Source organism: Panthera onca, chromosome D4 (assembly GCF_046562875.1).
Source record: "Panthera onca isolate mPanOnc1 chromosome D4, mPanOnc1 haplotype 2, whole genome shotgun sequence".
Taxonomy (NCBI): domain Eukaryota; kingdom Metazoa; phylum Chordata; class Mammalia; order Carnivora; family Felidae; genus Panthera; species Panthera onca.
Window position 1 is genome coordinate 56,370,697 of NC_138351.1, and position 26,341 is coordinate 56,397,037.

General features: G+C 37.8%; 1 protein-coding gene and 1 long non-coding RNA gene across 2 annotated transcripts in view; both read left to right on the forward strand.

Moving 5' to 3' along the window:
* The window catches only part of UBE2R2 (ubiquitin conjugating enzyme E2 R2), a 113,839-nt gene that overhangs the window by 887 nt on the left and 86,611 nt on the right, over positions 1-26,341 (forward strand). The gene's annotated exons all lie outside the window — the stretch shown is intronic.
* Positions 10-25,428, forward strand: LOC132663290 (uncharacterized). The gene is made up of 2 exons (XR_013551747.2): positions 10-17,882; positions 18,915-25,428. It is a non-coding gene; the product is annotated as an uncharacterized LOC132663290 (long non-coding RNA).

Consider the following 26,341-nt stretch of genomic DNA (forward strand, 5'->3'; position numbering starts at 1 on the left):
TACCCCCACCCCTCCCAGCCCTGACTTCCCCAGGCGGAGGCCTTGGCTCCCTGTCGCTTGCGGGGCCCAGAGTGTGAGCGCGAGTGTGTAGAGGGGGCTCCTCACCTCGACAGCCCCCTCCCCCCATCCGTGGAAGCAGGAAGGCCTTGCTCACCAAGTGCCTTTTCTTTGTCATGGGGGCGGGGGCGGGAGGCCAGACTGCACCGGGAAATAGGAAAGCCTCTCTGGCTAGGGTAGTGGCTACCGGCGGAGGAGGGCTGTCTTTGTTTTGTTTCCCCAGCTGAGGGTGTGTGGGAAGAAAGGTGGGCTTTCCTTTCTCGTCTTCCCATCCGAACCTTCCCCGCGCCGGCTGGAACTGCCCCAGAGGGCAGAGTGACCTGCACTTACTGGATTGGACCTTTCTTTTTTGGGGGGTGGGGGTGGGGGAAGGGTATTAGTCTGTCATTCCAGAGGCTGCCTAGTGACCTGACACTCTGAGGATTTGATGGGCTTCTTGCGTGGTGGTAGTTACAACTTTACATTCCAGTGGGCGGTAATGAATAGGACCCTAGGGGTGGTAAATAAGGGTGCCTGCGTTTTCTGGCCATTATCTTACTGGAGGGAACGCTGATTTAGCCCCCTTTCTGTTCTCCTTTCTCTGTTTACTTAATGGTGTTTCAAATGCCCTTTGTCCTCACCCTGCCACCAACTTTACTGCCCCCCCCCCCACCATGTAAAAATATCTGTAGACGGTGTAACGTGTACAGGAGATTGATCGTTTCCCACTTAAGAGAGACAAAATTGAAACGTTTTACCCAGGTGGTTAGCTTTAGCAGATGGGGTGGTCTCACAGATGAAAAGTATCATCTGAGGTGAGATGGTTTCACTGAGTAGGACTGTTCCATAGCCACCCCCGATTTAAGACGGTGGTTATTATCATTCCTGAATCCATTGATTTTCTTTTTTTTTTTTTTTTATTCCAACGTAAATAACTTGGAGGTATTGAGAGTTTTTTGTTTTTGTTTTTATTTTATCATTTTTGTGGGGGTGATCACGGACTGAAGGTGGAATGTTTCAAATGGTGGAGGCAGACAGGAAATTAGTGCTAAGGAATCCATTTAATTTTATTTCCAAAATTAAGTAAAATAGAGCAGTGTGAGTCAATCTTGGTTTGCTTTGAAGGGAGGGGCTGTCTTGGCATAAGTTTTAAGTGAGTATCTTAGTCATGTAGTTATGATGTACATTTTTAGGACTACCCAATTACTTTTGTTTTTCTATCCTTCTAAAGGTAGAAACTTCAGTGTCAGCTTTGAAATTGGGTCAACTTTGTAGAAAATGTGAAGAATTGACGGGGATGTTTAATATTCATGCCTGTGATAATCAGTGAATAGTGAAAATACATTTTTAGAGCAGCACCCTTACGAACTGTATGCTTAATCTTTTGTGGTCACCATACACTACTTTTTTAGATGCATGTATTAATGTACAAGTTATTAGTGACAAATTGAAGAAGGTATTGCTGTGTATGCTGGCTAAATTTAGTGGCATAAAGTTTAATTTCCATAAAGTGTCATTGTTTGGGGTAATGGATAGTCAAGGTGAGTGGGTACTAATTAGAATGATCTCCATCTCAGTGTTTAAAAAAAACAACTATGTGAAAGGAAATAATGGGCTGCAAATTGTATTTTTTGCTGAAAGAACAGGAAAAGGACTGTGGAGAATCCTCTCAGTTTGAAAGAAGTAGTATGGGGAGAGGATTCCCTACTGGAATTTTAACTTTAACTTTTAATTTTAAAATGTAGGATTCCCTACATTGATTTCAGTTAGGTGTTTTGTAATTTCAATCCTCTTTAGAAAGAATGGTTGAATTTCATTGTATATGTTAATTTCTTAATCTTCAATTATGATATTTTAAAATATGAAAATTCTTAGGTAGGTTTTATGTTTTAGTCTTGTGTGAGAATTTTGTCAATTTTGTTTTCTTATACTTTATTCCTTATTGTATGGCTCTTTATCCCAAAAGTCTTTCATTGGAAAAAGTCAAAGTTATGGTCATGAGCAGTTGACACTTGTGATAGGTCTAAAACCATTGTTTTTTATTTCACTGCTTTTGTCTTAAAACAAGGCTTTTAGTGTGTTCCACTACAGCTGCAGTTAAAAGTTGGCACAGACCTTTTTCTACCACTATTCTCCCTTATCAGATAGTTCTTGAACATTTAGTATAATTTATTTTCAAGTTAAATTCTTTTTTCTATTTTGGATTGTAGTTTCTGAAGGCAGTGGAACCACCATTCTTTAAATTTTTCATGTTACTCCTTTAACTTTTACATATTAATAGGCTTCTTACTGATCTTTTTCACCGTGAAATAGTTGGCTCCAGTCTGTTCTAACTATGGCATCTGTTGTGGTAGAGACTTGTGAGACCTGTATTTCACAAATTTATTTTGGATTCATGTTGTCTTTTTTAAATCTCTCAAGTCTGTGATTCTTAGCTTTGGGCGGGCGGTGGGGGGGTGTTGGATGTATGATAGGCATAGGTAGTTTCTTGTGCCTGTTTTTCTGGATATTCTAAAATCTTTCTTGGCCTTGTTTTTTGTCCAGTTTCTTGGTCTCTTAGACTTACTGAGTGAACTTCTTTGCTGCTTCGACTTTTTCCTCTAGGGATCAATCATTACAAAACACAAAGTAGAATATAGCTTAGAATAGAGAATACCTCTGATCGTAATTTTGCTACTGTGGAGCAAGTTGGAATTTTATTGTCAATGGAAGAATAAATTGTTGATCAAGTGAGCAGTTAATGATGACTTTTAACAAGTTTACCTCATTCCTTTAAAAAGTACTGTCTTGGGGCGCCTGGGTGGCTCAGTCGGTTAAGTGTCCGACTTCAGCTCAGGTCACGATCTTGTGGTCTGTGAGTTCGAGCCCCGCGTTGGGCTCTGGGCTGATGGCTCAGAGCCTGGAGCCTGCTTCCAATTCTGTGTCTCCCCCTCTCTCTGACCCTACCCTGTTCATGCTGTCTCTGTCTCAAAATTAAACATTAAAAAAATAAAATAAAAAAATAAAATAAAAAAAAATAAAAAGTACTGTCTTTTCAAGTAACTCCTGTTAATGATCATAACTTAGAATGGCTTCTTTGGGCTAGAACCTCCTTGGAACTCCTGCATTATTTATCTGAAAGCATGGTAGCAGTGAGTCTAGAGATCAGAAAGTGAGAGTGCCTAAGGGGGAACCTGGCTGTCACGGTTGGTAGAAAATGTGACTCTTGATCTCGGAGTTGTTGAGTTCAAGCCCCATGTTGGGTGGAGAGATTAAAAAAAGAAAGATAGTGCCTCTTTCATGAGGTGTGTAACATAAAAGTTTAAATGATACAGAAAACTTAAAATATTGCAGTTAACCTTTTGTAGTTTTAATTTTATTCAGTATTTGAGAGTGAAATATAGGTGCCTTCCATTTGTAGAAAACTTCAAACTGATAATTTACAAAGTACTATATACTCAAAATTTTCTTTAGTAGGAGCTTCTTTATCAGACTTAACACTTGATTTATATTAAAGAAACTTAAAAAAATTTTTTTTTAAGCTTGAGAGAGAGAGAGAGAAGGAGACACAGGATCTGAAGCAGGCTCAGCAGAGAGCCTGATGCTGGTCTCAAACCCATGAACTGTGAGATTACCACCTGAGCTGAAGTTGGATGCTTAACCGACTGAGCCACCCATGCACCCCTAAAGAAACTCTTCAATGATAGTTTTTAAAATAATGGCTATGCATTATTTTCATTTGTTCTAGAATAAATGAATCTATTTTTTGCCCCCCTCAGAAAAAACAAAACAACAACAACAACAAACCTTGCCAGGCTTACCTTTAGTGCCTGGCAGTGCCCTTCCGATTATAGCATACTCTATTTTGTGACTCTAATTTTTTCTTTTCCTTTTTTTTCCTTTATCGTTTATTCATTTTTAAAAGAGCATGAGCAGGAGAGGAGCAGGGAAAGAGGGAGACATGGAATCTGAAGCAAGCTCCAGGGTCTGAGCTGTCATCACGGAGCTCTACTTGGGGCCAGAACCCACAAACTGTGAGCTCACAACCTGAGCCGAAGTTGGACGCTTAATGGACTGAGCCACCCAGGAGCCCCTGTGACTAATTCTTAATATAAAGTTGAAACAGTTATTTTAAGACAGTGATTCTTGGGGTGCCTGGGTGGCTCAGTTGGTTAAGTGCCCCACTCTTGATTTTGGCTCAGGTCATGATCTCACAGTTAATGAGTTTGAACCCTGCATCAGGCTCCACAGTGATCATGAGGAGCCTGCTTGGGATTCTCTCTCTCTGCTCTTTCTATGTGCATGGGCTCTCTCTCCCAAAATAAATAAATAAACCTAAAAAAGGGAAGACATTGATTCTTAGTCTTTTTGTTATATGGATCCCCTTGAGAAACCATTTTCTTTGGGAAAACATTAGCACATATAAACTGGCTTGCATACATTTTCTTTTTCTTTTTTTAAAGTAGGCTCTGCACCCAAAGTGGGGCTTGAACTCATGACCGTGGGATCAGGAGTCAGATTCTCTACCAACTGAGTCAGCCAGACACCCCAGTTTGTATACATTTTCAGAGGGTTAACTAACAGGTTAAGAATTCCTGTTTTAAAGGATTTGGATAGGCAACTTAACAATTAACTTTAAAATTATAAGCATAGTGCTTTTTTTTTTTTTTTTAAAAAAAACAGTTGTATGATGAGTCTGTCAATATCTCAATTCTTAATTGTTTCTCAGTCACTTTGAGAATGAGTACCTCTTAGTGCTTTTAGCTGTAACCTTTTCTGGAAGTTGAACTTGTCTTGAGTGCTGAGTGAACTAAGGCAACACTATAAATGGAAACATAGTTAATGTCTAGTGGTTTGGGGCACTACTGTAGTAAATTTAGTAGTTTTAGTGTTCCTCCCACCACCTCCCCCCACCATGGCATAAGTATAGCATCTCCGTATTTATTTTATTTTTTAATGTGTTTATTATTTATTTATTTTTAAATGTTTTTATTTATTTTTGAGACAGAGAGAAACAGAGCATGAGCAGGGGAGGGGCAGAGAGAGAGGGAGACACAGAATCTGAAGCAGGCTCCAGGCTCCGAGCTGTCAGCACAGAGCTCGATGCGGGCCTCGAACTCACGAACCGTGAGATCATGACCTGAGCCGAAGTCAGATGCTCAACTGACTGAGCCACCCAGGCGCCCCATTGTGTATTTATTTTTGAGAGAGAGAGAGGGAAACCCAGAATCTGAAGCAGGCTCCAGGCTCTGAGCTGTCAGCACAGATCCCAACGTGGGGCTCGAACCCACGAACTGTGAGATCATGACCTGAGCTGAAGTCGGATGCTTTAACTGACTGAGCCACCCAGGTGCCCCAGTATTTTTTTTTTTTAATGTTTATTTTTTATTTTTGAGAGGGGGGAGGGGCAGAGAGAGGGGGACAGAGGATCTGAAGTGGGCTCTATGATGACAGCAGCAAGCCTGAGTAGGGGCTCGAACTCACACTGTGAGATTGCAACCTGAGCCAAAGTTGGCTGCTCAATGCACTGAGCCATCCAGGTGCCCCGCATCTCAGTATTTTATAGAATATTTTTTTACCATATTAAGCTGATTCCAAGATGGTTTTTTTTCCTCTTTTTTTTAGTTTTTAACTTGTTGGAAATTGGGATGTGTCTTAAAATCCGTGAAGTCTTTTTTTTGTTGTTGTTTCTTTAATGTTTATTTTTGAGAGAGAGCACAAGTATACAAGCGAGCTTGGGGGAGGAACAGAGAGAGAGGGAGTAGAGGATCTGAAGTAGGCTCTCTGCTGTCAGTGCAGAGCCTGATGCGGGGCTCGAACTCACCAACCATGAGATCATGACCTGAGCCAGAGTCAGATGCTTAACCAACTGAGCCACCCAGGCACCCCCATGAAGTCTTAAATCCTATCAGCCAGGTGGCACTTGAGATCTAGTTGTGAGAGAACTTCCCATTGAAATCTTGTAATAAATTTTTTTTTGAATGCTAGCATCAGTGTCTTAAATATGATAAAATAAGTATAGTTTCTTTTTGAATGACGAATTTGAGCCCTAGTTAATACTTTGTTTGCAGCATGTTGATTCTTGTGTTTCAGAGATTTGTGTTAGTAAATAATACTGAGTATTCATCAAAGGCAAAGCACTGTATGAAGAGTAACTTATAGAGAGTAAGGAAAGTGTTAGGATAGGTAACCTTAGACCTTATATGAATAATCTTAAAAATCTTTGTGTAGACTTTAAAATATGAGGTGTAGGTATTATTCACACAATTGTAAATGGTAATTTAAATCAAACCTTTTATTTTTATTATTATTTTTTAAGGCACTGTTTTATTTTTATTATTTTTTAATGTTTATTTTTTAGATAGAGACAGAGTGTGAGCAGGTGAAGGGCAAAGAGAGAGGGAGACACAAAATCTGAAGCAGGCTCCAGGCTCTGAGCTGTCATCACAGAGCCTGATGTGGGGTTCCAACACACAAACTTTGAGGTCATGACCTGAGCTTAACTGACTGAGCCACCCAGGCGCCCCTATTTTTATTATTTAAAAAAATATATATTAGTTTATTTTTGGGAGAACACAAGTGAGGGGGGGGTACAGAGTGAGGGGGAGAAAGGATCCTAAGTGGGCTCTTTGCTGACAGGCTTGACAGCAGCAAGCCCCATGTGGGGTTTGAACTCCTGAACCATGAGATCATGACCTGAGACAAAGTCAGACACTCAACCGACTGAGCCACCCAGGTGCCCCTAAATCAAACCTTTTAAAGTTTGGAGGCCCATTAGAGCATTTGTCAACATAATGACAATCTGTCATGATAAAACGTCTGTTCCATCTTTGCAATTTAGTATTACTAATCCTAGTTTAAGCATCCAGAAGAACCTGTCTTGTGGGGAGACAAGTGAAATAAAGGAGGCCATCTAACAAATTGGTCCAACTCTGTTAGTTAGGGGGAAATAGCAGGAAGAGTTATAAATTCAGGGTTTAGGACTACAGAATTCCACCTTGCTGAAAGGTCATAGTTAAAAGATCTAATTCTTTTATGTTCCTGAACTTCTTTTGGACTGTTTCACATACAACTACAGAGATGTTAGAGCAAGACTGAGCCTCTTTGGATGTGTTCTGTCAACACAGAACTATTTTATTTCAACTTTATTCAGTAAGAAATTTGTTATTCAGAGTTTATGCTTATGTACCTTTAAGTGAGGTGATTCTGAAGTGAAAGGAATGATAGATACGAAATTAAAGAGATAATTTTAGTTCAGATTCCCAAGGTTTGGTATATAAATATTATTCCATATTAAAATTGGAAAACTCAGATTTTGGGATACATATTTAAGGTTTGTAGACAATAGTCCACTTTAAATACTATACTTGATTTGTTTTAATAACAAATATAAAAATGTTTTTGTTATAACATAAATAGTAAATTGAATTACTGTTGTGAACCTGTTGGCAAGGTAAGTAGAATGAATACTTAAAACATATTAAAAACCAAGCACACAAATGTACTAAAAACTTTGAATGCCATATCTAATTGTGGATACACACTACTAAGTACTGTATTATAGATATTAGTACCTAACATTTATTGAGGCTTACAATGTGCCACATCCTTTATAGGAGTATTTCATAATCGTGTGAGGTGTGGTTACTGTTACTTTCATATAGGGAGAATGAGTCATAGCTCATTTAAGTTGTCCAGGGGTCTTCAGCTAGAAAGTTTTAATACCAAATTGTAGTACCAGACTGCTGGACTCTGAAGCCTGTTATTCTTTTACTGAGATCTTTTGCCACTTAGGATATGTTTGAAGGTATAAAAGTGGAGCTTTAAGAAAATCAAATTTATGGGGGTGCTTGGGTGGCTCAGTCGGTGAGTATATCTGACTTGATTTCAGCCCAGGTTGTGGTGTCCCGGTTCATAGGGTCGGCCCCTGACGGGTTTTGCACCGTGAGCGCAGAGCCTGCTTCGGATTCTTTCTGTCCCTTGCTCTCATTTGCCCATGTGTGCATGTGCTCTCAGAATTGGTAAGTAAATATTGTAAAAAAGAAAATCAGAGTTACAGAGTTTTTATAAGGAACTATTTAAAATTTTACTTAAGTTTAAAGGTCACAAGGGTAATATCTGCCCCTCCAAATTATGGGTCAAGATTGTTATGATGACATTGGTTTATATCTTAAGTTCACTGGAAAAAGGAGATTTTTTTGTTTTTGGATTACTTCAATTAGAGAATGATAAATCCTGTTGCAGAATGATTTTTTTTTTTTAATTGGCAAAACTGTTCCTTTAATAGTAACTTTCTAATTACTTTAAGGGGCCAGTGGGTTAGTGCCACTGTTGAGAAATAGAAGTCTGAGAAAACTACTTTTGGGATTAGAAATGATACTATATCTCTCACAGAAATGATGGTGGGAGGATGATAGGAGTTACATTTCTTTTTTTTTTTTTTTTTTTTTGATGATTTTTAAAAAATTTACATCCAAATTAGTTAGCATGTAGTACAACAATGATTTCAGGAGTAGATTCCTTAGTGCCCCTTACCCATTTAGCCCATCCCCCCTCCCACAACCCCTCCAGTAACCCTCAGTTTGTTCTCCATATTTATGAGTCTCTTCTGTTTTGTCCCCCTCCCTGTTTTTATATTATTTTTGTTTCCTTTCCCTTATGTTCATCTGTTTTGTCTCTTTAAGTCCTCACATGAGTGAAGTCATATGATTTTTGTCTTTCTCTGACTAATTTCACTTAGCATAATACCCTCCAGTTCCATCCACGTAGTTGCAAATGGCAAGATTTCATTCTTTTTGATTGCTGAGTAATACTGCATTGTACATATATATACCACATTTTCTTTATCCATTCATCCATCGATGGACATTTGGGCTTTTTCCATACTTTGGCTATTGTTGATAGTGCTGCTATAAACATGGGGGTGCATGTGTCCCTTCGAAACAGCACATCTGTATCCCGTGGATAAATGCCTAGTAGTGCAATTGCTGGGTCGTAGGGGGAGGATTTACGTTTCTTAATGCAGTATTGGCTTATACTTTTATTTATTATTATTATTTTTTTAATGTTTGTTTATTTTGAGAGAGAGCAAGCAGGGGAGGGGCAGAGGGAGGCTGAGAGAGAGGATCCCAAGCAGGCTCTGTGCTGTCAGTGGAGAGCCTAATGCGAGGTTGCATCTCATGAACTGTGAGATCTCTCATGAACTGAGATAATGACCTGAGCCAAAATCAAGGGTCCTACACTTAACCAACTGGGCCATCCAGGCGCCCCATGATTTATGCTTTTGAAATAATAATGCCTATGAGAAAGAATGAAATACGGCCTTTTGTAGCAATGTGGATGGAACTGGAGAGTGTTATGCTAATTGAAATAAGTCACATAGAAAAAGACAGATACCGTATGTTTTCACTCTTATGTGGATCCTGAGAAACTTAACAGAAGACCATGGGGGAGGGGAAGGGAAAAAAAAAGTTAGGGAGGGAGGCAAACCATAAGAGACTCTTAAAAACTGAAAATAAGCTGAGGGTTGATGGGGGGTGGGAGGGAGGGGAAAGTGGGTGATGGGCATAGAGGAGGGCACCTGTTGGGATGAGCACTGGGTGTTGTATGGAAACCAATTTGACCATAAATTTCATACTAAAAAAATAATAATAATGCCTTAGGGGCACCTGGGTGGCTTAGTCTATTGAAGTCTAGCTTTGGCTCTGGTCATGCTCTCATGGTTCTTGAGTTCTAGCCCCGTATCAGGCTCTCTGCTGTTATGCCTGCTTGGGTTTGTTCCTCTGTCTCCCTCTCTCTCTGCCCCTCACCTGTGTTGTCTCTGTCTCTGTCTCTGTCTCTGTCTCTCTCTCTCTCTCTCTCTCAAAAATAAATAAACATTAAAAAAAAACCCTAAAGCACAATGCTGTAATACTTTTCTTACTATATTCAAGCACCATAGGAAACTTGAGCAGTTTAAGGTTAAAACTTTTTTTGTTCCTTCATTTGAGTGTTAAAGTGATATATTCCTACTTCTAGCATCTTTATTTTTTTTTTTTTTTATTTTTTTTAGCATCTTTAGATTAGTACCATAGTTTTCATCTGTTCTGTGTCTGCATTTCCAACTTTCATAATTCATTATTTATCTGCTTTGCTGTATTTGCTTCATGGGCAGCTGATGTTTAATTTGAGGGATAAATTCCATGAATTTATCCTAATTTATCCCAATATCCTAATTTATACTAAGTGTGCCTCACTTAGTAACACACATAGTAATTCAGATTGTAAATATTGAATAATTACTGTCTTGTTGAAAATAACCGTAGCCTCATTTATAAAATAATATTAAGAATTGGCAAAGTTATAGCAGTTGGGGCAATATGTAGCAATCCTTTGTAGAAATAGAATAACTTAAAAAATTTAGAAACCAGGGGCACCTGGGTGGCTCAGTCAAGGTTAGGCGTCCTACTCTTGATTTTGGCTCAGGTCATGATCTCATGGTTCATGAGTTCAAGAGTTGGCCACTCAGCTGACTGAGCTACCCAGGCACCCCACACATGTCATTTTTGATTCAAAAATAGTATTACTCAGGTTATTTACCCTATTTACCAAGTTGAATCTCACTGAATCAGTTTTGGATATTAAATGCAACAAAGTAAAGCCCACACTACAGAGAAGTAAAGATTAGCCACTAACAAAGACAGTATGAAGTTGTACAATAAGCTTTGAAAGCAGTTCTCAAAAAATTCTGAATTGTTTGAGCACTGTGGGCGTAGCATTGTTGGAGTGGGTATATAGCCAGCCTCCTGAGGTATTTTTTCTGGAGGGGGCAAAGCTTATTTGAATTCTGGTAGTTGAGTTTAAAAAAAACAAATCAAAACACTTATTACTTAGGCCCATCTTGATCTTAATCACTCAACTGCCATTTCCCCCATTGGCTAAACAAAGATAATGATGTCTTCAAGCTGTTAAGGACTAAGCCCTGTGGAAAAACTTCAGTGCTAATGTTAAACAACAACAACAACAAAAAGTATAACTATGTCCTCAGGGTTCCCACCCTTAGTTCTTTGGAATTTGTTAATCATATTTCAACATTTACTCCGAATAAGAATGACAAAATTGGCTACACAAAGAAAGAAATGTCTTATTGAAGATATGGAAATTATGTAGAATTTAGATTTGAGATTCAAAGAATCTTGTATTAAAAGGGCTTTAAAATGAGTGTACTTCCTGAGTTTTGAATTAAATCTCCACCTTATGTAACTTTTTTCTGAAAATTTTTTTGTTGATAAATTATGGAATAAGTTATGTACAGAAAGGTTCCTTAAATTAAAAGTAGTACTAGTAAGTGGTAAAACTGGAAAAGTTACTTGAGGATGTGTAAGTATTGTATTAAGGAAATCAGTTATTTCTAACTTAAAAAAATTTTTTTCTATTATCAAATTGTGATCTTAGATTATGAGCTCTTTAAGAAATGCCACTGGAGGGGTGCCTGGGTGGCTCAGTTGGTTGAGCGTCCAACTTGACCTGATTTCGGCTCAGGTCATGATCCCAGGGTGGTGGGATTGAGCCCAGCCTCGGTTTGAGATTCTGTCTTTCCCTCTGCCCCTTTCCCCTGCTTTTACTCGCTCTCGCTCTCACTCTCTCTCAAAATAAAAATTAAAAAATAAAAAAAAGAAATGCCACTGGATCTTTGAATTTCCTTAGCATTTGCCATAGGACCTAAAAGATAAAAGAATAAATGCTTATCTTTCGGGGAGTCACATCCTTTGAGAATGGCAGCCCCCCCCTTCCTCCAAATTCTGCATGCAATTTCGAGGAATTACTGGTATCTGAATTTTCTCCATAGACCTTAAGTGATTCAACCTGTAGTCTAGGACATGTGGTAGACTAAAGTGGCTAAGTATTTGGACTGCTCAGTTACTTTAGTTGTGCTTTCCCTTTTGGGAAGAAATTGCATTTTATTTGGATTTTGACGTTTTATCTATAGTTGCCAGGTTGTCTCAATTAGATCTAATGTTCTTGATGACTGAAGTTTTTTTTTTAAGTGATTTTTTTTAAGTTTATTTACTTATTTTGAGAGAGAGAGAGAGAGAGAGAGAGAGAGAGAAGGCTCTAGTTGGGGAGGGGCAGAGAGAGAGGGAGGGAGAATCCCAAGCAGGCTCTGCATTGTCAGCATAGAGCCTGATGTGGGGCTTGAACCTGCAAACTGTGAGATCGTGACTTGAGCCAAGGTTTGATGCTTAACCAACTGAGCCACCCAGGCATCCCGTGATGACTGAAGATTAGCTAAAAATTAAGATTGAAATCTTGGTTATATAGTATTATAGCAAATGATAATCTTTGTGTAGGGCTCCTCTTATAATGTAAATACTATAAAACTTGTTTAGAAGAGGTTAAGAATTTTAGAACAGTGATAGTGAGAGGCATTAATTACCAAAACCTGCCAACCATAGCAACCTGGACCTCTGTAGTCTCATGAAGATAAAGATTGCTAAGCCTCATGTGGAAAATTAAAAGAAATAAAACAAAATAATTAAACCCAGTTCTGTTTTGGCCTTTTTAGAGTATCAGAAGACATTAAAAAGAAATTTTAAAAGTAGAAGTGCATTTTGGAATTTCTTATAAAGTGGAGGATTTTAAAAGAGCGACTATAAATGTTATGAATATTCTTATGGGGTTCTTGATGCTTTAAAAAATAATTAGAAGACTACATTTTTAAAGCTCTGCTTGTATTTTGATAATACTCTATGTGCATGCATTTTGTTAATAATTTTGGTAAAGTTTAGCCAAATATGTACCTATATTTTTCTTTCCCCCAATATACATAAAGTTTCCTAAATAAAAGATTAACTATATCTACCATGTACTGTTTACATATATACCTTGAATAAATTAATTATTAACAAGGTGGAGTAGGGAGGGAACTTTTAAAGTAGGTTAAATTTCTGTGGTGTGTGAATTATTATAAACTCTTCTGGGTTATTGTTTCAGCTACCAAATAAGTCCTAAAGTGTGTACATCTTTAATTAGACCTTAATTTTTTGCCTTCCTGTTAGACATTTCTGCTAGTATGGCTTTTTTTTTTTTTTTAATTATGTTTTAATTATACTAAAAACTTAAACACTAAACTGGTCTCTACCTTTTTTCATAAGCCTCTTTTGTATTCACTTTCCTGGATATTTGACTGACACTGTCTACCCAACCACACGAGCCTAGAAGCTGGAAATCGTTTAAGATGATTTCTGCTTCCTCTTTTCACATATCCAATTATTTTTAGTACCTCATGTCTCTGGTATTTAGCCCCTCCTTTTCATTCCTGCTGCCACCATGTAAGTTATACTCAGTTGTCACTCAGACTGTGACAGTAGCCTCTTTACTGTCTTATGCCCCTCCAGTGTATGATGCTCCTAGAATAACCTTTCTAAAGTTCTTTTCTTTTTAGTTTTTTTATTTTTTTATTTTTGAGAGAGAGAGAGAGAGAGACAGACAGACAGACAGTGAGTGGGGGAGGGGCAAAGAGAGGGAGATACAGAATCCTAAGCAGGCCCCAGACTCCAGGCTGTCAGCACAGAGTCCAGCTTGGGGCTCCAATTCACAAACCGCGAGATCATGACCTGAGCTGAAGTCGGACACCTAACCAACTGAACCACCCAGGCGCCCCTCTTTCTAAAGTTCTAATCTGGGGCGCCTGGGTGGCTCAGTCGGTTGAGCGGCTGACTTCGGCTCAGGTCACGATCTCGCGGTTGGTGAGTTCGAGCCCCGCGTCAGGCTCTGGGCTGATGGCTCAGAGCCTGGAGCCTGCTTCCGATTCTGTGTCTCCCTCTCTCTCTGCCCCTCCCCCGTTCATGCTCTGTCTCTCTCTGTCCCAAAAACAAATAAACGTTAAAAAAAATTTTGTTAAAAAGAATAAATTCCTTAAAAAAAAATAAAAAGTAAAAAAAAATAAAATTCTAATCTGACCTGTCTCCACCATCAAAAAAAAAAAAAAAAAAGAAAAGAAAAAGACACTATCTTCCACAAAATGAAGTAAAAATTTCTTTGTGTGACATACAAAGCCCTTCATGATCTGGTTCTTACTTTTTCAACTGTATTTCCAGTTCTTGCTCCATAGGTAATTTTTGTTTAATTTTTTTTTTTTTTTTAAGTTTACCTAAGCAATCTGTACTCCCAACATGGGATTTGAACTCATGACCCTGAGATAAGAGCTCCACCAACTGAGTCAGCCAGGCAGCTCTCCATAGATAATTTTTGACAGTGCCATTGCCTAAGCTATTTATCTGTCTGGAATGCCCTTTTCAACTTTTCTCTTGTTCTCTTTAGTCCAGGGAACTCCAGCTTCTATTTTAAAACCCCATTCACTATGAATGACCTGAAAATTTCTTGGGTTCACCCCCTCTAACCTACACTCTTCCCAATTAGACTGTTTTAAGGTAAACTTAGATATCCTATTCTTTGATCTGTAAATACTGGAGTCCTAAAAAAATAAGTACTCTTTTTAAAAACATAATTGCATTATTCTTAATAATAATTCCTACACCTGAAACTAATGTAACATTATGTGTCAAATATACTCAATTAAAAAAAAATCCTTAATATCTAATATGCAGATTTCCCCAGTTGTCTCATAAACTTTTAAATTAGTTTGAATCAGGATCCCATAGAAAATCCACAATTACATTTGGTTGATATGCCTCTTAAGACTTTCTTAATCGATATATTATCCTTTCTCCTTTTTTTAAATGTTTGTTTTCAGTGTTTATTCATTTCTGAGGAGAGGGAGGAGCAGAGGCTGGAAACAGAGGATACAAAGCAGGCTCTTTGCTGATAGCAGAGAGCCGGATGCGGGGTTCAAACCAAAAAACCAGGAAGGAGATCATGACCCTAGCTGAAGTTGGATGTTTAAGAGACTGAGCCAGGTGCCCCTGCCTTTTTTTTTTTTTTTTTGATAACAGTTTTATTGAGATACAATTCATACACCATACAATTCACTTACTTAAATGTACAATTCAGTGTTCTTTTTTAGTATATTCACAAGAGTTTTACAACTCATGACAATCAACTTTAGAACATTTTCATCACCCAGAAAAGAAATTCCATACCCATTAGTTGTCACTCCTCATTTTTCCCCAAGCCTTAGGCAAGCAGTCTACTTTCTGTGACTATAGATTTGCTTATTCAACAAATGTACAGATTTACATTTCATATGAATGGAATCCTATAACATACAGTTTTCTGTGACTGGCTAATTTAGCATAATGTTTCCAAAATTCATATGTTGTGGCATGTATCAGTACTTCGTTTATTTTCATTGTTAAATAATGTTCCAGCGTATGAACATTTGAGTTGTTTTCTATTGAAAATAACACTGATATGAACATTTGTGTACAAGTGTCAATGTGGGCATATATTTTCATTTCTCTGAATTATTGGGTCATATAAGAACTCTGTATCATTTGAGGAACTCAGACTATTTTCCAAAGTGGTTGTACCATTTTATATTCCCACCAGCAGTGCTTGTGAGGTTCTAATTTCTGTAATCTTGACCAACACTTGTCTCTCTTTTTTTTTTTAAACTTTATTTTTTGCCAATTGAATATATTTAACTGCTAAACTGCTGTCTTCACTTTTAAGGAATTCATTATTGTACTGGACTGGTAATAATTATGTTTTATTACATAGTAAAGGATATTATTATAATACTAAAAGTAATGGAAGGTTACTATGTTTCTAACACTGGTGGTCACCAGACATAGTCATGGGAAGTTCTAGCCCCAAACCTAGGTAGCCACTTATGTTTTCCACATTGTTTCTTCTCTGTTTAAATTCATAAAACTTCCCATGCAGGATCTAGTCATATCTCACCTCATATCTCATGGAGCTAAGTTTAGGTTAGTAAATTTGGTGGAGAAAAATACTAATTTCTTGATGGAGTGAAATCTGTTATGCAGGTATTATACAGGAATTTAAATTTTATAACATTAAAGATGTAATGAGGGACATTTATTAAGGGCATTAGTTTATTGTTTTTCTAGGAAAAAATTCAAGCAGCATGAAAGTCTTTCCCTTGAAAATCACTTAACTGTTTGACATGTGACCCTTCAGAAAAATATTCTATGCATGTACAAACATAACTATGCATTTTTAAACTATAATTTTAATTATACTTAAAAGCTTTTTCTGCATCTTGTTTTTAATTTTTTTTTTAACATTTTTATTTATTTTTGAGACAGGGAGAGACAGAGCATGAACAGGGGAGGGTCAGAGAGAAGGAGACACAGAATCCGCAACAGGCTCCAGGCTCTGAGCCGTCAGCACAGAGCCCGACGCGGGGCTCGAACTCACGGACTGTGAGATCATGACCTGAGCCGAAGTCGGCCGCTTAACCGACTGAGCCACCCAGGCGCCCCTCTGCATCTTGTTTTTAAACATAATAGTTTATTTTGGAGATCTTTCCATGATCAGTATTTGTGGATTGTCTCATTAATTGTAACTGTTGCACAATACTCCAGTTAAGGATATACTTTATTCAACTGTCTATTGATGGGCAATTAATCATTCTCAGGGTTTTTTTAATGTTTATTTTTGAGAAAGAGAGCGTACGCGCACAATTGGGAGAGGGACAGAGAGAGAGGGAGTCACGGAATCTGAAGCATGCTCCAGGCTCTGAGCTGTCAGTACAGTGCCTGACACTGGGCTCTAACTCACAAACCATGAGATCATGACCTATGCTGAAGTTGGACACTCAACTGACTGAGCCATCCAGGCACCCCAGTTTTTTACTCTTACAAGCAAAGCTGAAAAGGGACATTTTTACATATCTTTATATTTTTGTGAATAGATTGCCTGGATTAAAGGTTATATGTATTTAAATTTTACTGGCCAAATTATCCTTCGGAAATACTAATTTTTATTCCATGATGTAATTTTTATGGGTATTGTCAAACTATAAAATTTGCAGTTCTGATAAATCAGCTTTTATGATGGTTGTTTCTCTTAATTGTCAATGAAATTTAGCTTACTTTCATGTCATTGGCCATTTGTAATGTATATGCAGGTTATCTATACTTGTCCTCTGCCCATTTTTGTTAGGTTTTGTTTTTATTTATTTTAACTAGGATAAAGGCTGTGTGCCTAAAGAAGGTTGCTTGTTGCAAATATTGTTCCCATGTGTCATTTATTAATGATGTAATTTAAAATATTAATTTGTGCTTACAAATCTACCCAAAGCTAAACATGAAGACAAGCATGGAGAAAATTGTATTTGTCACTGTCATGACAGTAGGCTAGAAGAATTTGTGGGGTTTAGAGTAAACTCTTCTAAAACATTGTCTGTGTGGATGATTCCTAGTCTGTGAACAAACTTGATACAAATAAGTTACAGGCTGATACAGAGTTACCTGTATTTTACTGCGAAAATGGTAGTAGCTCCTTTCAAAAAATAAAATGTTAATCCCCACTTATAATTCAACACGTTTATTATAGAAAGTTAAAAAAAATTTTTTTAATGTTTGTTTATTTTTGAGACAGAGAGAGACAGAGCATGAACGGAGGAGGGTCAGAGAGAGGGAGACACAGAATCTGAAGCAGGCTCCAGGCTCCAAGCTGTCACCAGAGAGCTGGACGTGGGGCTCGAACTCACGGACTGTGAGATCATGGCCTGAGCCGAAGTCGGATGCTTAACTGACTGAGCCATCCAGGAGCCCCTAGAAAGTTTTAAAAGTTCCTGAAGCTATAAAGAAAACGTCACTTATATTGATGTTACTTAGAAGTAATACTTTTTTTTTTTTTTTTTAAACTAAGTTCTGTGCCCAACATGGGGCTTGAACTGTGACTCCGAGATCAAGAATTGCATGCTGTACGACTGAGCCAGCTAGGCACCCCTAGAAGTAATACTTGTAATACATTTTCTTCTGAATATGCTATAGTTCATCTCAAAAATCAGATACTGCGTATTCATTTTTTAAACTTAATATATTCTGAACATTTTCCCAGCTGTTATTTAACCTTTTCTCTCTTGTTGGACCTGGGGATTTATTTTCCTTTCTAAAAAATACTATCTTTTTTTTTCCTCCAGTTTATTTATTTGAGAGACAGACTGCGCCACACACATGAGTGATTGGAGGAGAGGCAGAGAGAGAGAGGGAGAGAGAGAGAGAATCATAAGCAGGCTCTGCTTATTTTCTAGAGGGCTAGGAAACCATTAAAGACTTGGCTACTATGCCTTGGTTTTACATAGTTATATATGGAAAGTTAATGGGATTAGATTAGCCAAAACAATTTTGAAAAAGAAGAGCAAAGCTAGAAAATTCATAATACCCAATTTTAAGATACAGTATAAAGGAATACTAATCAAGAGAGTGTGATATATTGAACTAAAGAAACAGAATAGAGAACTGAGAAATAGACTTAAATATAGTCAACTGATTTTTTGACAAAGGTGCAAATAATTCATTGGAGAAAGGACAGTCTTTTCAACATATGGTGTTGCAAAAATTGCTCATCTGTATGTAAAGAAGTAAGCCTCAACCTATATAATGTATTTTATGCAAAAAGTAACTCAGCATGGATCATAAACCTAAATGTAAATCATAAAGCATTAAAACCCCTGGAAGAAAGCCTTGAGAAAAGTCTTCTTGACCTTGAGTTTGGCCGAGTGCTCTTAGATACAGCACCAGAGGCATGATCCCTGAAAAGAAAAAAATTGATGAAGTGAACTTCATCAAAATTTAAAACTATTTTCTGTGAAGGACACAGATAAAAGAATGAAAAGACAAGCCATGAACTGGGAGAATGTATTTGTAAACCACATATCTGAGAAAGAAATGAGAATATTCTGGGGAGGGACATGGGAATCTGGTGGGCGTTTCCAGGTGATTTTTTAAAAAAATTTTTTTTTAATCTTTATTTTTGAGAGAGAGAGAGAGAGAGAGAGAGAGACAGAGTGAGAGCAGGGGAGGAACAGGAGAGAGGGAGACACAGAATCCGAAGCTGACTCCAGACTCCAAGCTGTCAGCCCAGAGCCTGACGTGGGTCTCGAACCCATGAACTGCGAGATCATGACCTGAGCCGAAGTCGGACGCTTAACCGACTGAGCCATCCAGGCACCCCTCCAGGTGATTCTGATGTAAAACAAGGTTCCTATTCTTGATATTCAGTGTGATTCTGTGTTTTGCTTTATAAGTAGAATGACTTTATGTTCCAGAGTTATATATTTATACATTTTTTTATTAGCCAAAAAAGAGGTACTTTAAAATTCACTGTTATGTTTATGTGACTACTCTACCACCAAGTACCACCTTCTCATGTAACCATGACACATACCTGTGAAATTATAACCAGAGGTTTTCTTTAAGCTTTGGAATTTTTATGTTAATAGCGTATATAATTTTTTCCCAAGGATTTTTCTATGTGATCTTTTTATTTTTTAGTTTACTTAAAAAAATTTTTTTTTAACCTTTATTTATTTTTGGGAGTGAGACAGAGCACGAGTGGGGGAGGGTCAGAGAGGGAGACACAATCTGAAACAGGCTCCAGCTGCTCATTGTCAGTACAGAGCTCCACCCAGGGCTCGAACCCATGAACTGCGAGATCATGACTTGAGCCCAAGTCCGATCTTAACTGACTGAGCCACCCAGGCACCCCTAATTTTCTTTAATTTTTTATTTTGAGAGAGCGAGTGAGTGTGCAAGCGCACAAACGGGAGGGGGGCAGAGAGAAGGAGAGACAGAATCCCAGGCAGGCTTCACGCCATCAGCACAGAGCCACATGTGGGGCTCGAACTCATGAACTATGAGAACATGATGCAAGCTGAAATCAAGATTCAGACACTTAACTGACGGTGCCACCCAGGCGCCCCTATATGATGTTCTTAATGAGTAGTTGATAGTTGTGATTTTTGTTCAGGCAAGGAAATTACTTCATAACATGTCTAATGTATTTCTGAAGCAGTAATTTAGTAAATGAGAACACTAGGAAAAAGTATTGCTAAGTTGAATATTTTAGCTTCTCATGTAATGCTCTACAAACACCTAGAGAAGGATTTGGGGCCTAGGTAAATCATCATTATGTTATTCTTATATATAATTAAAACTATAAATATTAACTTCAGAAATATGGAGAACATTTAAAGTTTGTTATTTTTGTTTATGTGTACTTTTGTTTACCAATATTGAGTGCTTACATGTGTCAGGCACTGTTGTAGGTGCCAAGGGTACAGTGAACAAAACCCTTGACTCATGGTGCTTATATTCTAGTGGGAGAGATAGACAATGACCAAAAAGTATGTGGCATCTTAGAAAGTGGTTAAGTGCTAAGGAGAAAAGAGTAAAATAGTTAAGTAGGGGTCTGAAGTTAGGAAGAGGATATTAAAAATTTTTGTGTGTGTGACAATTTAGATATTTCTGAAGAAATGTGACTTTTGGAATGTTATCATAAGGGGCAGAGTTAACTAACCATGAAGATCTGAAGAACATCTTACTTGAGAGCTAAAAAATAGTGTGTTGGGGCACCTGGGTGGCTTAGTTGGTTAAGCATCAGATTTAGGCTGAGGACATGCTCATGATTTTGAGCTCCACATGGGGCTTTCTGCTGTCAGCGTGAAGCCCGCTTCGGATCCTCTGTCTCCCCCCGCCCCCCTACTCCCCTCTGCTCCTCCCCTGCTCACACTCTCTCCCTCAAAAAAAAAAAAAAAAGAATAGTGTGTGTTATTTTTTGTTGTATGCCCTCGTGGGTTAATGAAGTAGAAGGCAGTGAGTAAAAAGTTGAATTATGTTTATTTTCTGTTGTAAAGGCTTGTAGTTAGACTTTTCTTTCTTTTTTTCTTTTTTTGGTAAGTGCTATTTAGTGCAACTAATTTCTTGGGTTTTTATGGGTTGTGATTTTAGTCCCTACAAGCAACTTTAGAGACTGAAGACTCAGGGTTAAAACTTAAAACTGTTCATATTTCCCAGTGGAGTTAGAGAGTAGGCATTATGTACTTTAGTGTTTAGTAACCCTTTGAGTTTTCTGCTAAATCTCATTCTTAATACAGAGGCATTATAATATAGTGATTAAAGTTTGGGCTTTAGAATAAGACAGCTAGGTTCTGGTTCTGAAACTGATCTTGGGCAAATTATTTAACTTCTGTAGGCCTTTAGTTTCTTCTGTAAAATGGGATGAAGGAATGTGGCATGTGCTTTGTTAGGAATACTGTGAGAATTAAGTATTATGTTAGTACATGTGAAGGTACTTAGAATGTGCCTGCTATGTGAAAAGCAGTCAGTAAATGTTAGTTGGTGTTAGTGTTAGCAACACTGTTTTGAGTGGTATTTTTCACTTTATAAGTAATAACATGTGCATCATGTAGGATGATATTAAATGAAAAGTTTTATTATGCCTACTACTCTATCCCTTCCCATATCCCTGGTTGTATTTCCCAGAGGTGGTGGTGGTTTTTTTTCCATTTTTTCATTTAAAAAATTGTACTAACCATATAACATAAAATTTCCCATTTTAACCTTCTTTAAAAACATTTTTTTTTTCCTTAGGGGAACCTGGGTGGTTTAGTTGGTTCGGTGTCTGACTCTTGATTTCGGCTCAGGTCATGATTTCATGGTTCCTGAGATCGATCCCCATGTTGGGTTCTGTGCTGTCAGTGAGGAGCCTGCTTGGGATTTTCTCTTTCTCAAAATAAATAAACATTAAAAAAAAATTTTTTTTAAGTGTTTTCCACACCCAATGGAAGTCAGGACCCTGAGATTAATAGTACTGTGCTCTTCTTACTGAGCTAACCAGGTGCCCCCTTCCACTTTAGCCATTTTTAAGTATATACTTTAGTACTTAATACCATTAATTTTTGTACTTTAAAAGCAGTCTTTCTTTTTCTTTCTTTTTCTTTTTCTCTTTCTTTCTTTTTTTTTTTTTGCTATGGAATATGATCACAAAATATCCACTTCCCCTCTGTTGAATATCTTCCCAATTTTCTAATAGCTTCTTAACTTTTAAATTGCTTGTATTGAGTTAAAAATTTTATAAAAATCAAAGTTTTACCTGTCTGTAGTTTAAAGAATTAAATGAGTTTTGCAAAGTTACTTCATAAAATAGTCCCCCAGACACTGCCTCTTCATTTCCATCACTCCACACAAAAGAACTTAAAATTCTTGTAGCTGGGGCGCCTGGGTGGCTCAGTCGGTTAAACATCTGACTTCAGCTCAGGTCACGATCTCACGGTCCGTGAGTTCGAGCCCCGCGTCGGGCTCTGGGCTGATGGCTCTGAGCCTGGAGCCTGCTTCCAATTCTGTGTCTCCCTCTCTCTCTGCCCCTCCCCCGTTCATGCTCTGTCTCTCTCTGTCTCAAAAATAAATAAACGTTAAAAAAAAAAAATTCTTATAGCTGATCATTTTGGCATTAACCTCCTTAATACTGTGCTTCTATTACTACTCTCTGATTTTTAAATTTTATTATCTGTGATTGCCCGCCATAGAAGATAAGGATTTCTTTTTAAATCCCTCCACTGTCTTCTTTCCCTCTAACATATATGTTACACATACACGCACATATATTCCTCCAGTCTTCCTAAAGTTATTATCATAATTATAGATCTTCATTACTTAAAATTTAAGATGTAGTAAAATAATTACTTTTTTTTTTTAAGTTTATTTATTTTGAAAGAGACAGAGATAGCGTGAGTGGGGGAGGGGCAAGGAGAGAGAAAGAATCCCAGGCATGCTACACACTGCAAGCACAGAGCCCAACGAGGGACTCAAACTCACAAAACCATGAGATTGTGACATCAACCGAAACCAAGAGTTGAATGCTTAATCAACTGAGCCACCCAGATCCCCCCAAAATATTTTTATTTCCCACGTAATATTTTGTTTTCCATATAGTTACCTTATTTTGCTTACTCATTTACTTTTCTATGTAGTTACCACTAATCCCAAGAATTTTTTTTGTAATAGCTTTATTGAGATATAATTTATATTCCATGTAATTCTGCCACTTAATAGTGTTTAATCCAGTGGTTTGTAGCATATTACAGAGTTATGCAATCATTGTTACTACAACCAATTTTAGCATATTTTCATCACCTACCAAGAAAACTTTTTTTTTAAGTATGCTTTATGCCCAGTGTAGAGCCCACTGTGGGGCTCGAACTACCATCATGAGCTCAAAACCTGATCTGAGATCAAGTCAAACACTTTAACCGACTGAGCCACCCAGGGGACCCCCCCCCCCCCAGTTTTTTTTACCCTAGGAAAATCCCTTAACCGTTAGCAGTCATACCCCGTTTCTCAGCAACCTCTTCAATCCTAAACAGTCACTGATCTACTTTTTCTGTGTATTAGACTTGCCTGTTCTAGTGCTTGCTTTGGCAGCACATATACTAGATTTGTCTGTTCTGAACATTTTGTATAGATGGAATTGTACAGTGTGTATATATACGTATATATACATACATATATACACAGATACGTTTATACATATATATATGATCTTTTGTTACTGACGTCTTTAACTTAGCACAATGTTTTCAAAATTCATCTGTTGCTGAATAAAATCACATTGTATGGACATAATGCATTTTGTTTATCCATTTGTCTGTTGATGGACATTTGGGTTGTTTCTACTTTTTGGCTATTATGAATAATGCTTCTGTGAACATTTATGTACATATTTTGTGTGGATATTCTTTTCATTTCTCTTGGGTGTGTATCTAGGGGTGGAATTGCTAGATTATATGGTAACTGTTTAATCTTGTGGGAAATTACCAGACAGTTCTCCAAAGCGGCTGTATCATTTTACTTTTCACCAGTCTCCTGAAGTATTCTGAATTTTATTCTGCATAGTTGCCTTCTGTATCTAGTTTATAGCTGTTTACTGAGTTTACTGTCTTTGCCATCAGCCTGGGTGTTTCATGCTCCTACCTGTGTTATATTGGCTGTTTACCTTATTGTCTGTGTCTTTGGTTCATTCTCATGTTTTGGTATATCATATCCTTCAGTAGATGTTTTTGAGGAGGTGTGCATAGCACATGAATTTTTGAGCTCTTCTTTTTTTTTTTTTTAATTTTTTTTAACGTTTATTCATTTTTGAGAGACAGAGAGCATGAGCGGGGAAGGGGCAGAGAGAGAGGGAGATACAGAATCTGAAGCAGGCTCCAGGCTCTGAGCTGTCAGCACAGAGTCTGATGTGGGGCTCGAACTCACGAACTGCAAGATCATGACCTGAGCCGAAGTCGGACACTCAACCGACTGAGCCACCCAGGTGCCTCTAGAGCTCTTATTCTAACTTGAGCTCTTACTGAATTTGAGTTGCTTGGCAGGGTATAGAATTCTAGATTGGAAATCACATAGCTTTAGAATTTTGAGGCTATTGCTCTATTATCTTCTTGGTTCCAAAAGGGCTTTTTGAAATTCAGAACCATTCTAAATCCTGCCCATTATATGTGAATTCTTTTCTTCTGGAAATTTGCAAGATCATCTTTGTGTTCCCACTGTTCTGAAATTTCACATTGCTATGGGTACTTTTAATCTGGAAACTCGTGTTCTTCAGCATTGAAAAATTTTCTTGATTCATTTCAATGATATTTCTCCTATAAATTTTTTTTGCTGTTATCTTTTGGAAGTGCCTGTTACGTGGATGTTGGATTGCCTGGATTAATCTCTAATTTACATTGTCTTTGAGGTGCCTGAGTGGGTCAGTTGGTTAAGCATCCAATTCTTTTTTTTTTTTTTTATTTAAAAAAAAATTTTTTTTCTTTTAACGTTTATTTATTTTTGAGACAGAGACAGAGCATGAACAGGGGAGGAGCAGAGAGAGAGGGAGACACAGAATCTGAAACAGGCTCCAGGCTCTGAGCTGTCAGCACAGAGCCCAACGCGGGGCTCGAACTCACGGACCGTGAGATCATGACCTGAGCCGAAGTCGGATGCTTAACCGACCAAGCCATCCGGGCGCCCCAAGCATCCAATTCTTGATGTCAACTCAGGTCATGATCTCTCACTGTCTGCTGGGCATGGAACCTGCTGATTCTCTCTCTCTCCCCTTCTGCCCCTCCTTTATTTACACTCACTGTCTCCCTGTCAAAAAAAAAAAAAAAAAAGTCTTTTTATCTGATTTTCAGTTTCTTTGTATTTTTATTTTTGTTATTATTTATTGTTTTTTTTAAGTAATCTCTACCCTTAATGTGGGGCTTGAACTCACTACCCCAAGATCAAGAGTTGCATGATCTCACTGAGCCAGCCAGGTGCCCCATGTTTTTATACTTTTACTCTTGATTTCAGCTCAGATTATGATCTCATGAGGCAACTATGCAGAATAAAATTCATGCACTGACAGTGTGGAGTCTGCTTGGGATTCTGTCTCTCTTCCTCTCTCTCTGTCCCTTCCCCACTCATGGCCCCCCCCTTCTCTCTGTCTCTCTCTCTGTCTCTCTCTGTCTCTCTCTCTCTCTCTCAAAATAAATAAAAACTTTAAAAAAATTACCTCACCTGGAGTGCTTAGCTGACTCAGTAGGAGGAGTATGTGGCTCTTGATCTCAGGGTTGTAAGTTTGAGCCCCACACTGGGTGTGGAGATTACTTTAAAAAAAAAAAAAAAAAAAAAAAAAAAAAAAAAAAAAAAAAAATCTTGGGTGCCTGAATGGCTCAGCTGGTTAGGCATCTGGGTCTTGATTGTGGCTTAGGTCATGATCTCACAGTTTGTATGAGCCCCTTGTTGGTCTTCCTGCTCACAGCGAGGAGCCTACTTGCGATTCTTTCTCTCCCTATCTCTGCCCCTCTCCCCGCTCACACTCTGTCACAAAATAAATAAACTTAAAAAGAAATAATTAACTCACCTTTATCTTTCACCCCTTCTGTGGAGTTATTCATTTTTGTTTTATGTAGCATTTTTAGTATAATTTACATACAATAAAATGTACTGATTTTAAGGGTGTGGCTTGATTAATTTTGACAAATCCCATTTAGTCACCACCTCTGTGAAATTATAGAACATTTCCGTAATTCCAGACAGTTCCTTCATACCCCTTCCCAGTAATTTTCCCCCACATCATCCCAGGCAGCTACTCTTGTTTGCTATCACTATAGCTTTTATTTTTGCCTGTTTCAGAGATTTATGTAAATGAAATCATACAGTATGTATTCCTGGGTTTGGCTGCTTTTCCTCAACATATTGTTTTTGAGATTCACATATGTTACATGTAGTTTGTTCCTTTGGATGAGTAGTATTCCATTGTATCAATATACCCTAATTTGTTTATCTCTTTCTCTGTTTGATAGGCATTTTTCCAGTTTTTGCTACTTGGAATAAAGCTGTTATGAACATTTTTGTTAAGGTCTTTTAGTGGACATTCATTTTTATCTCTT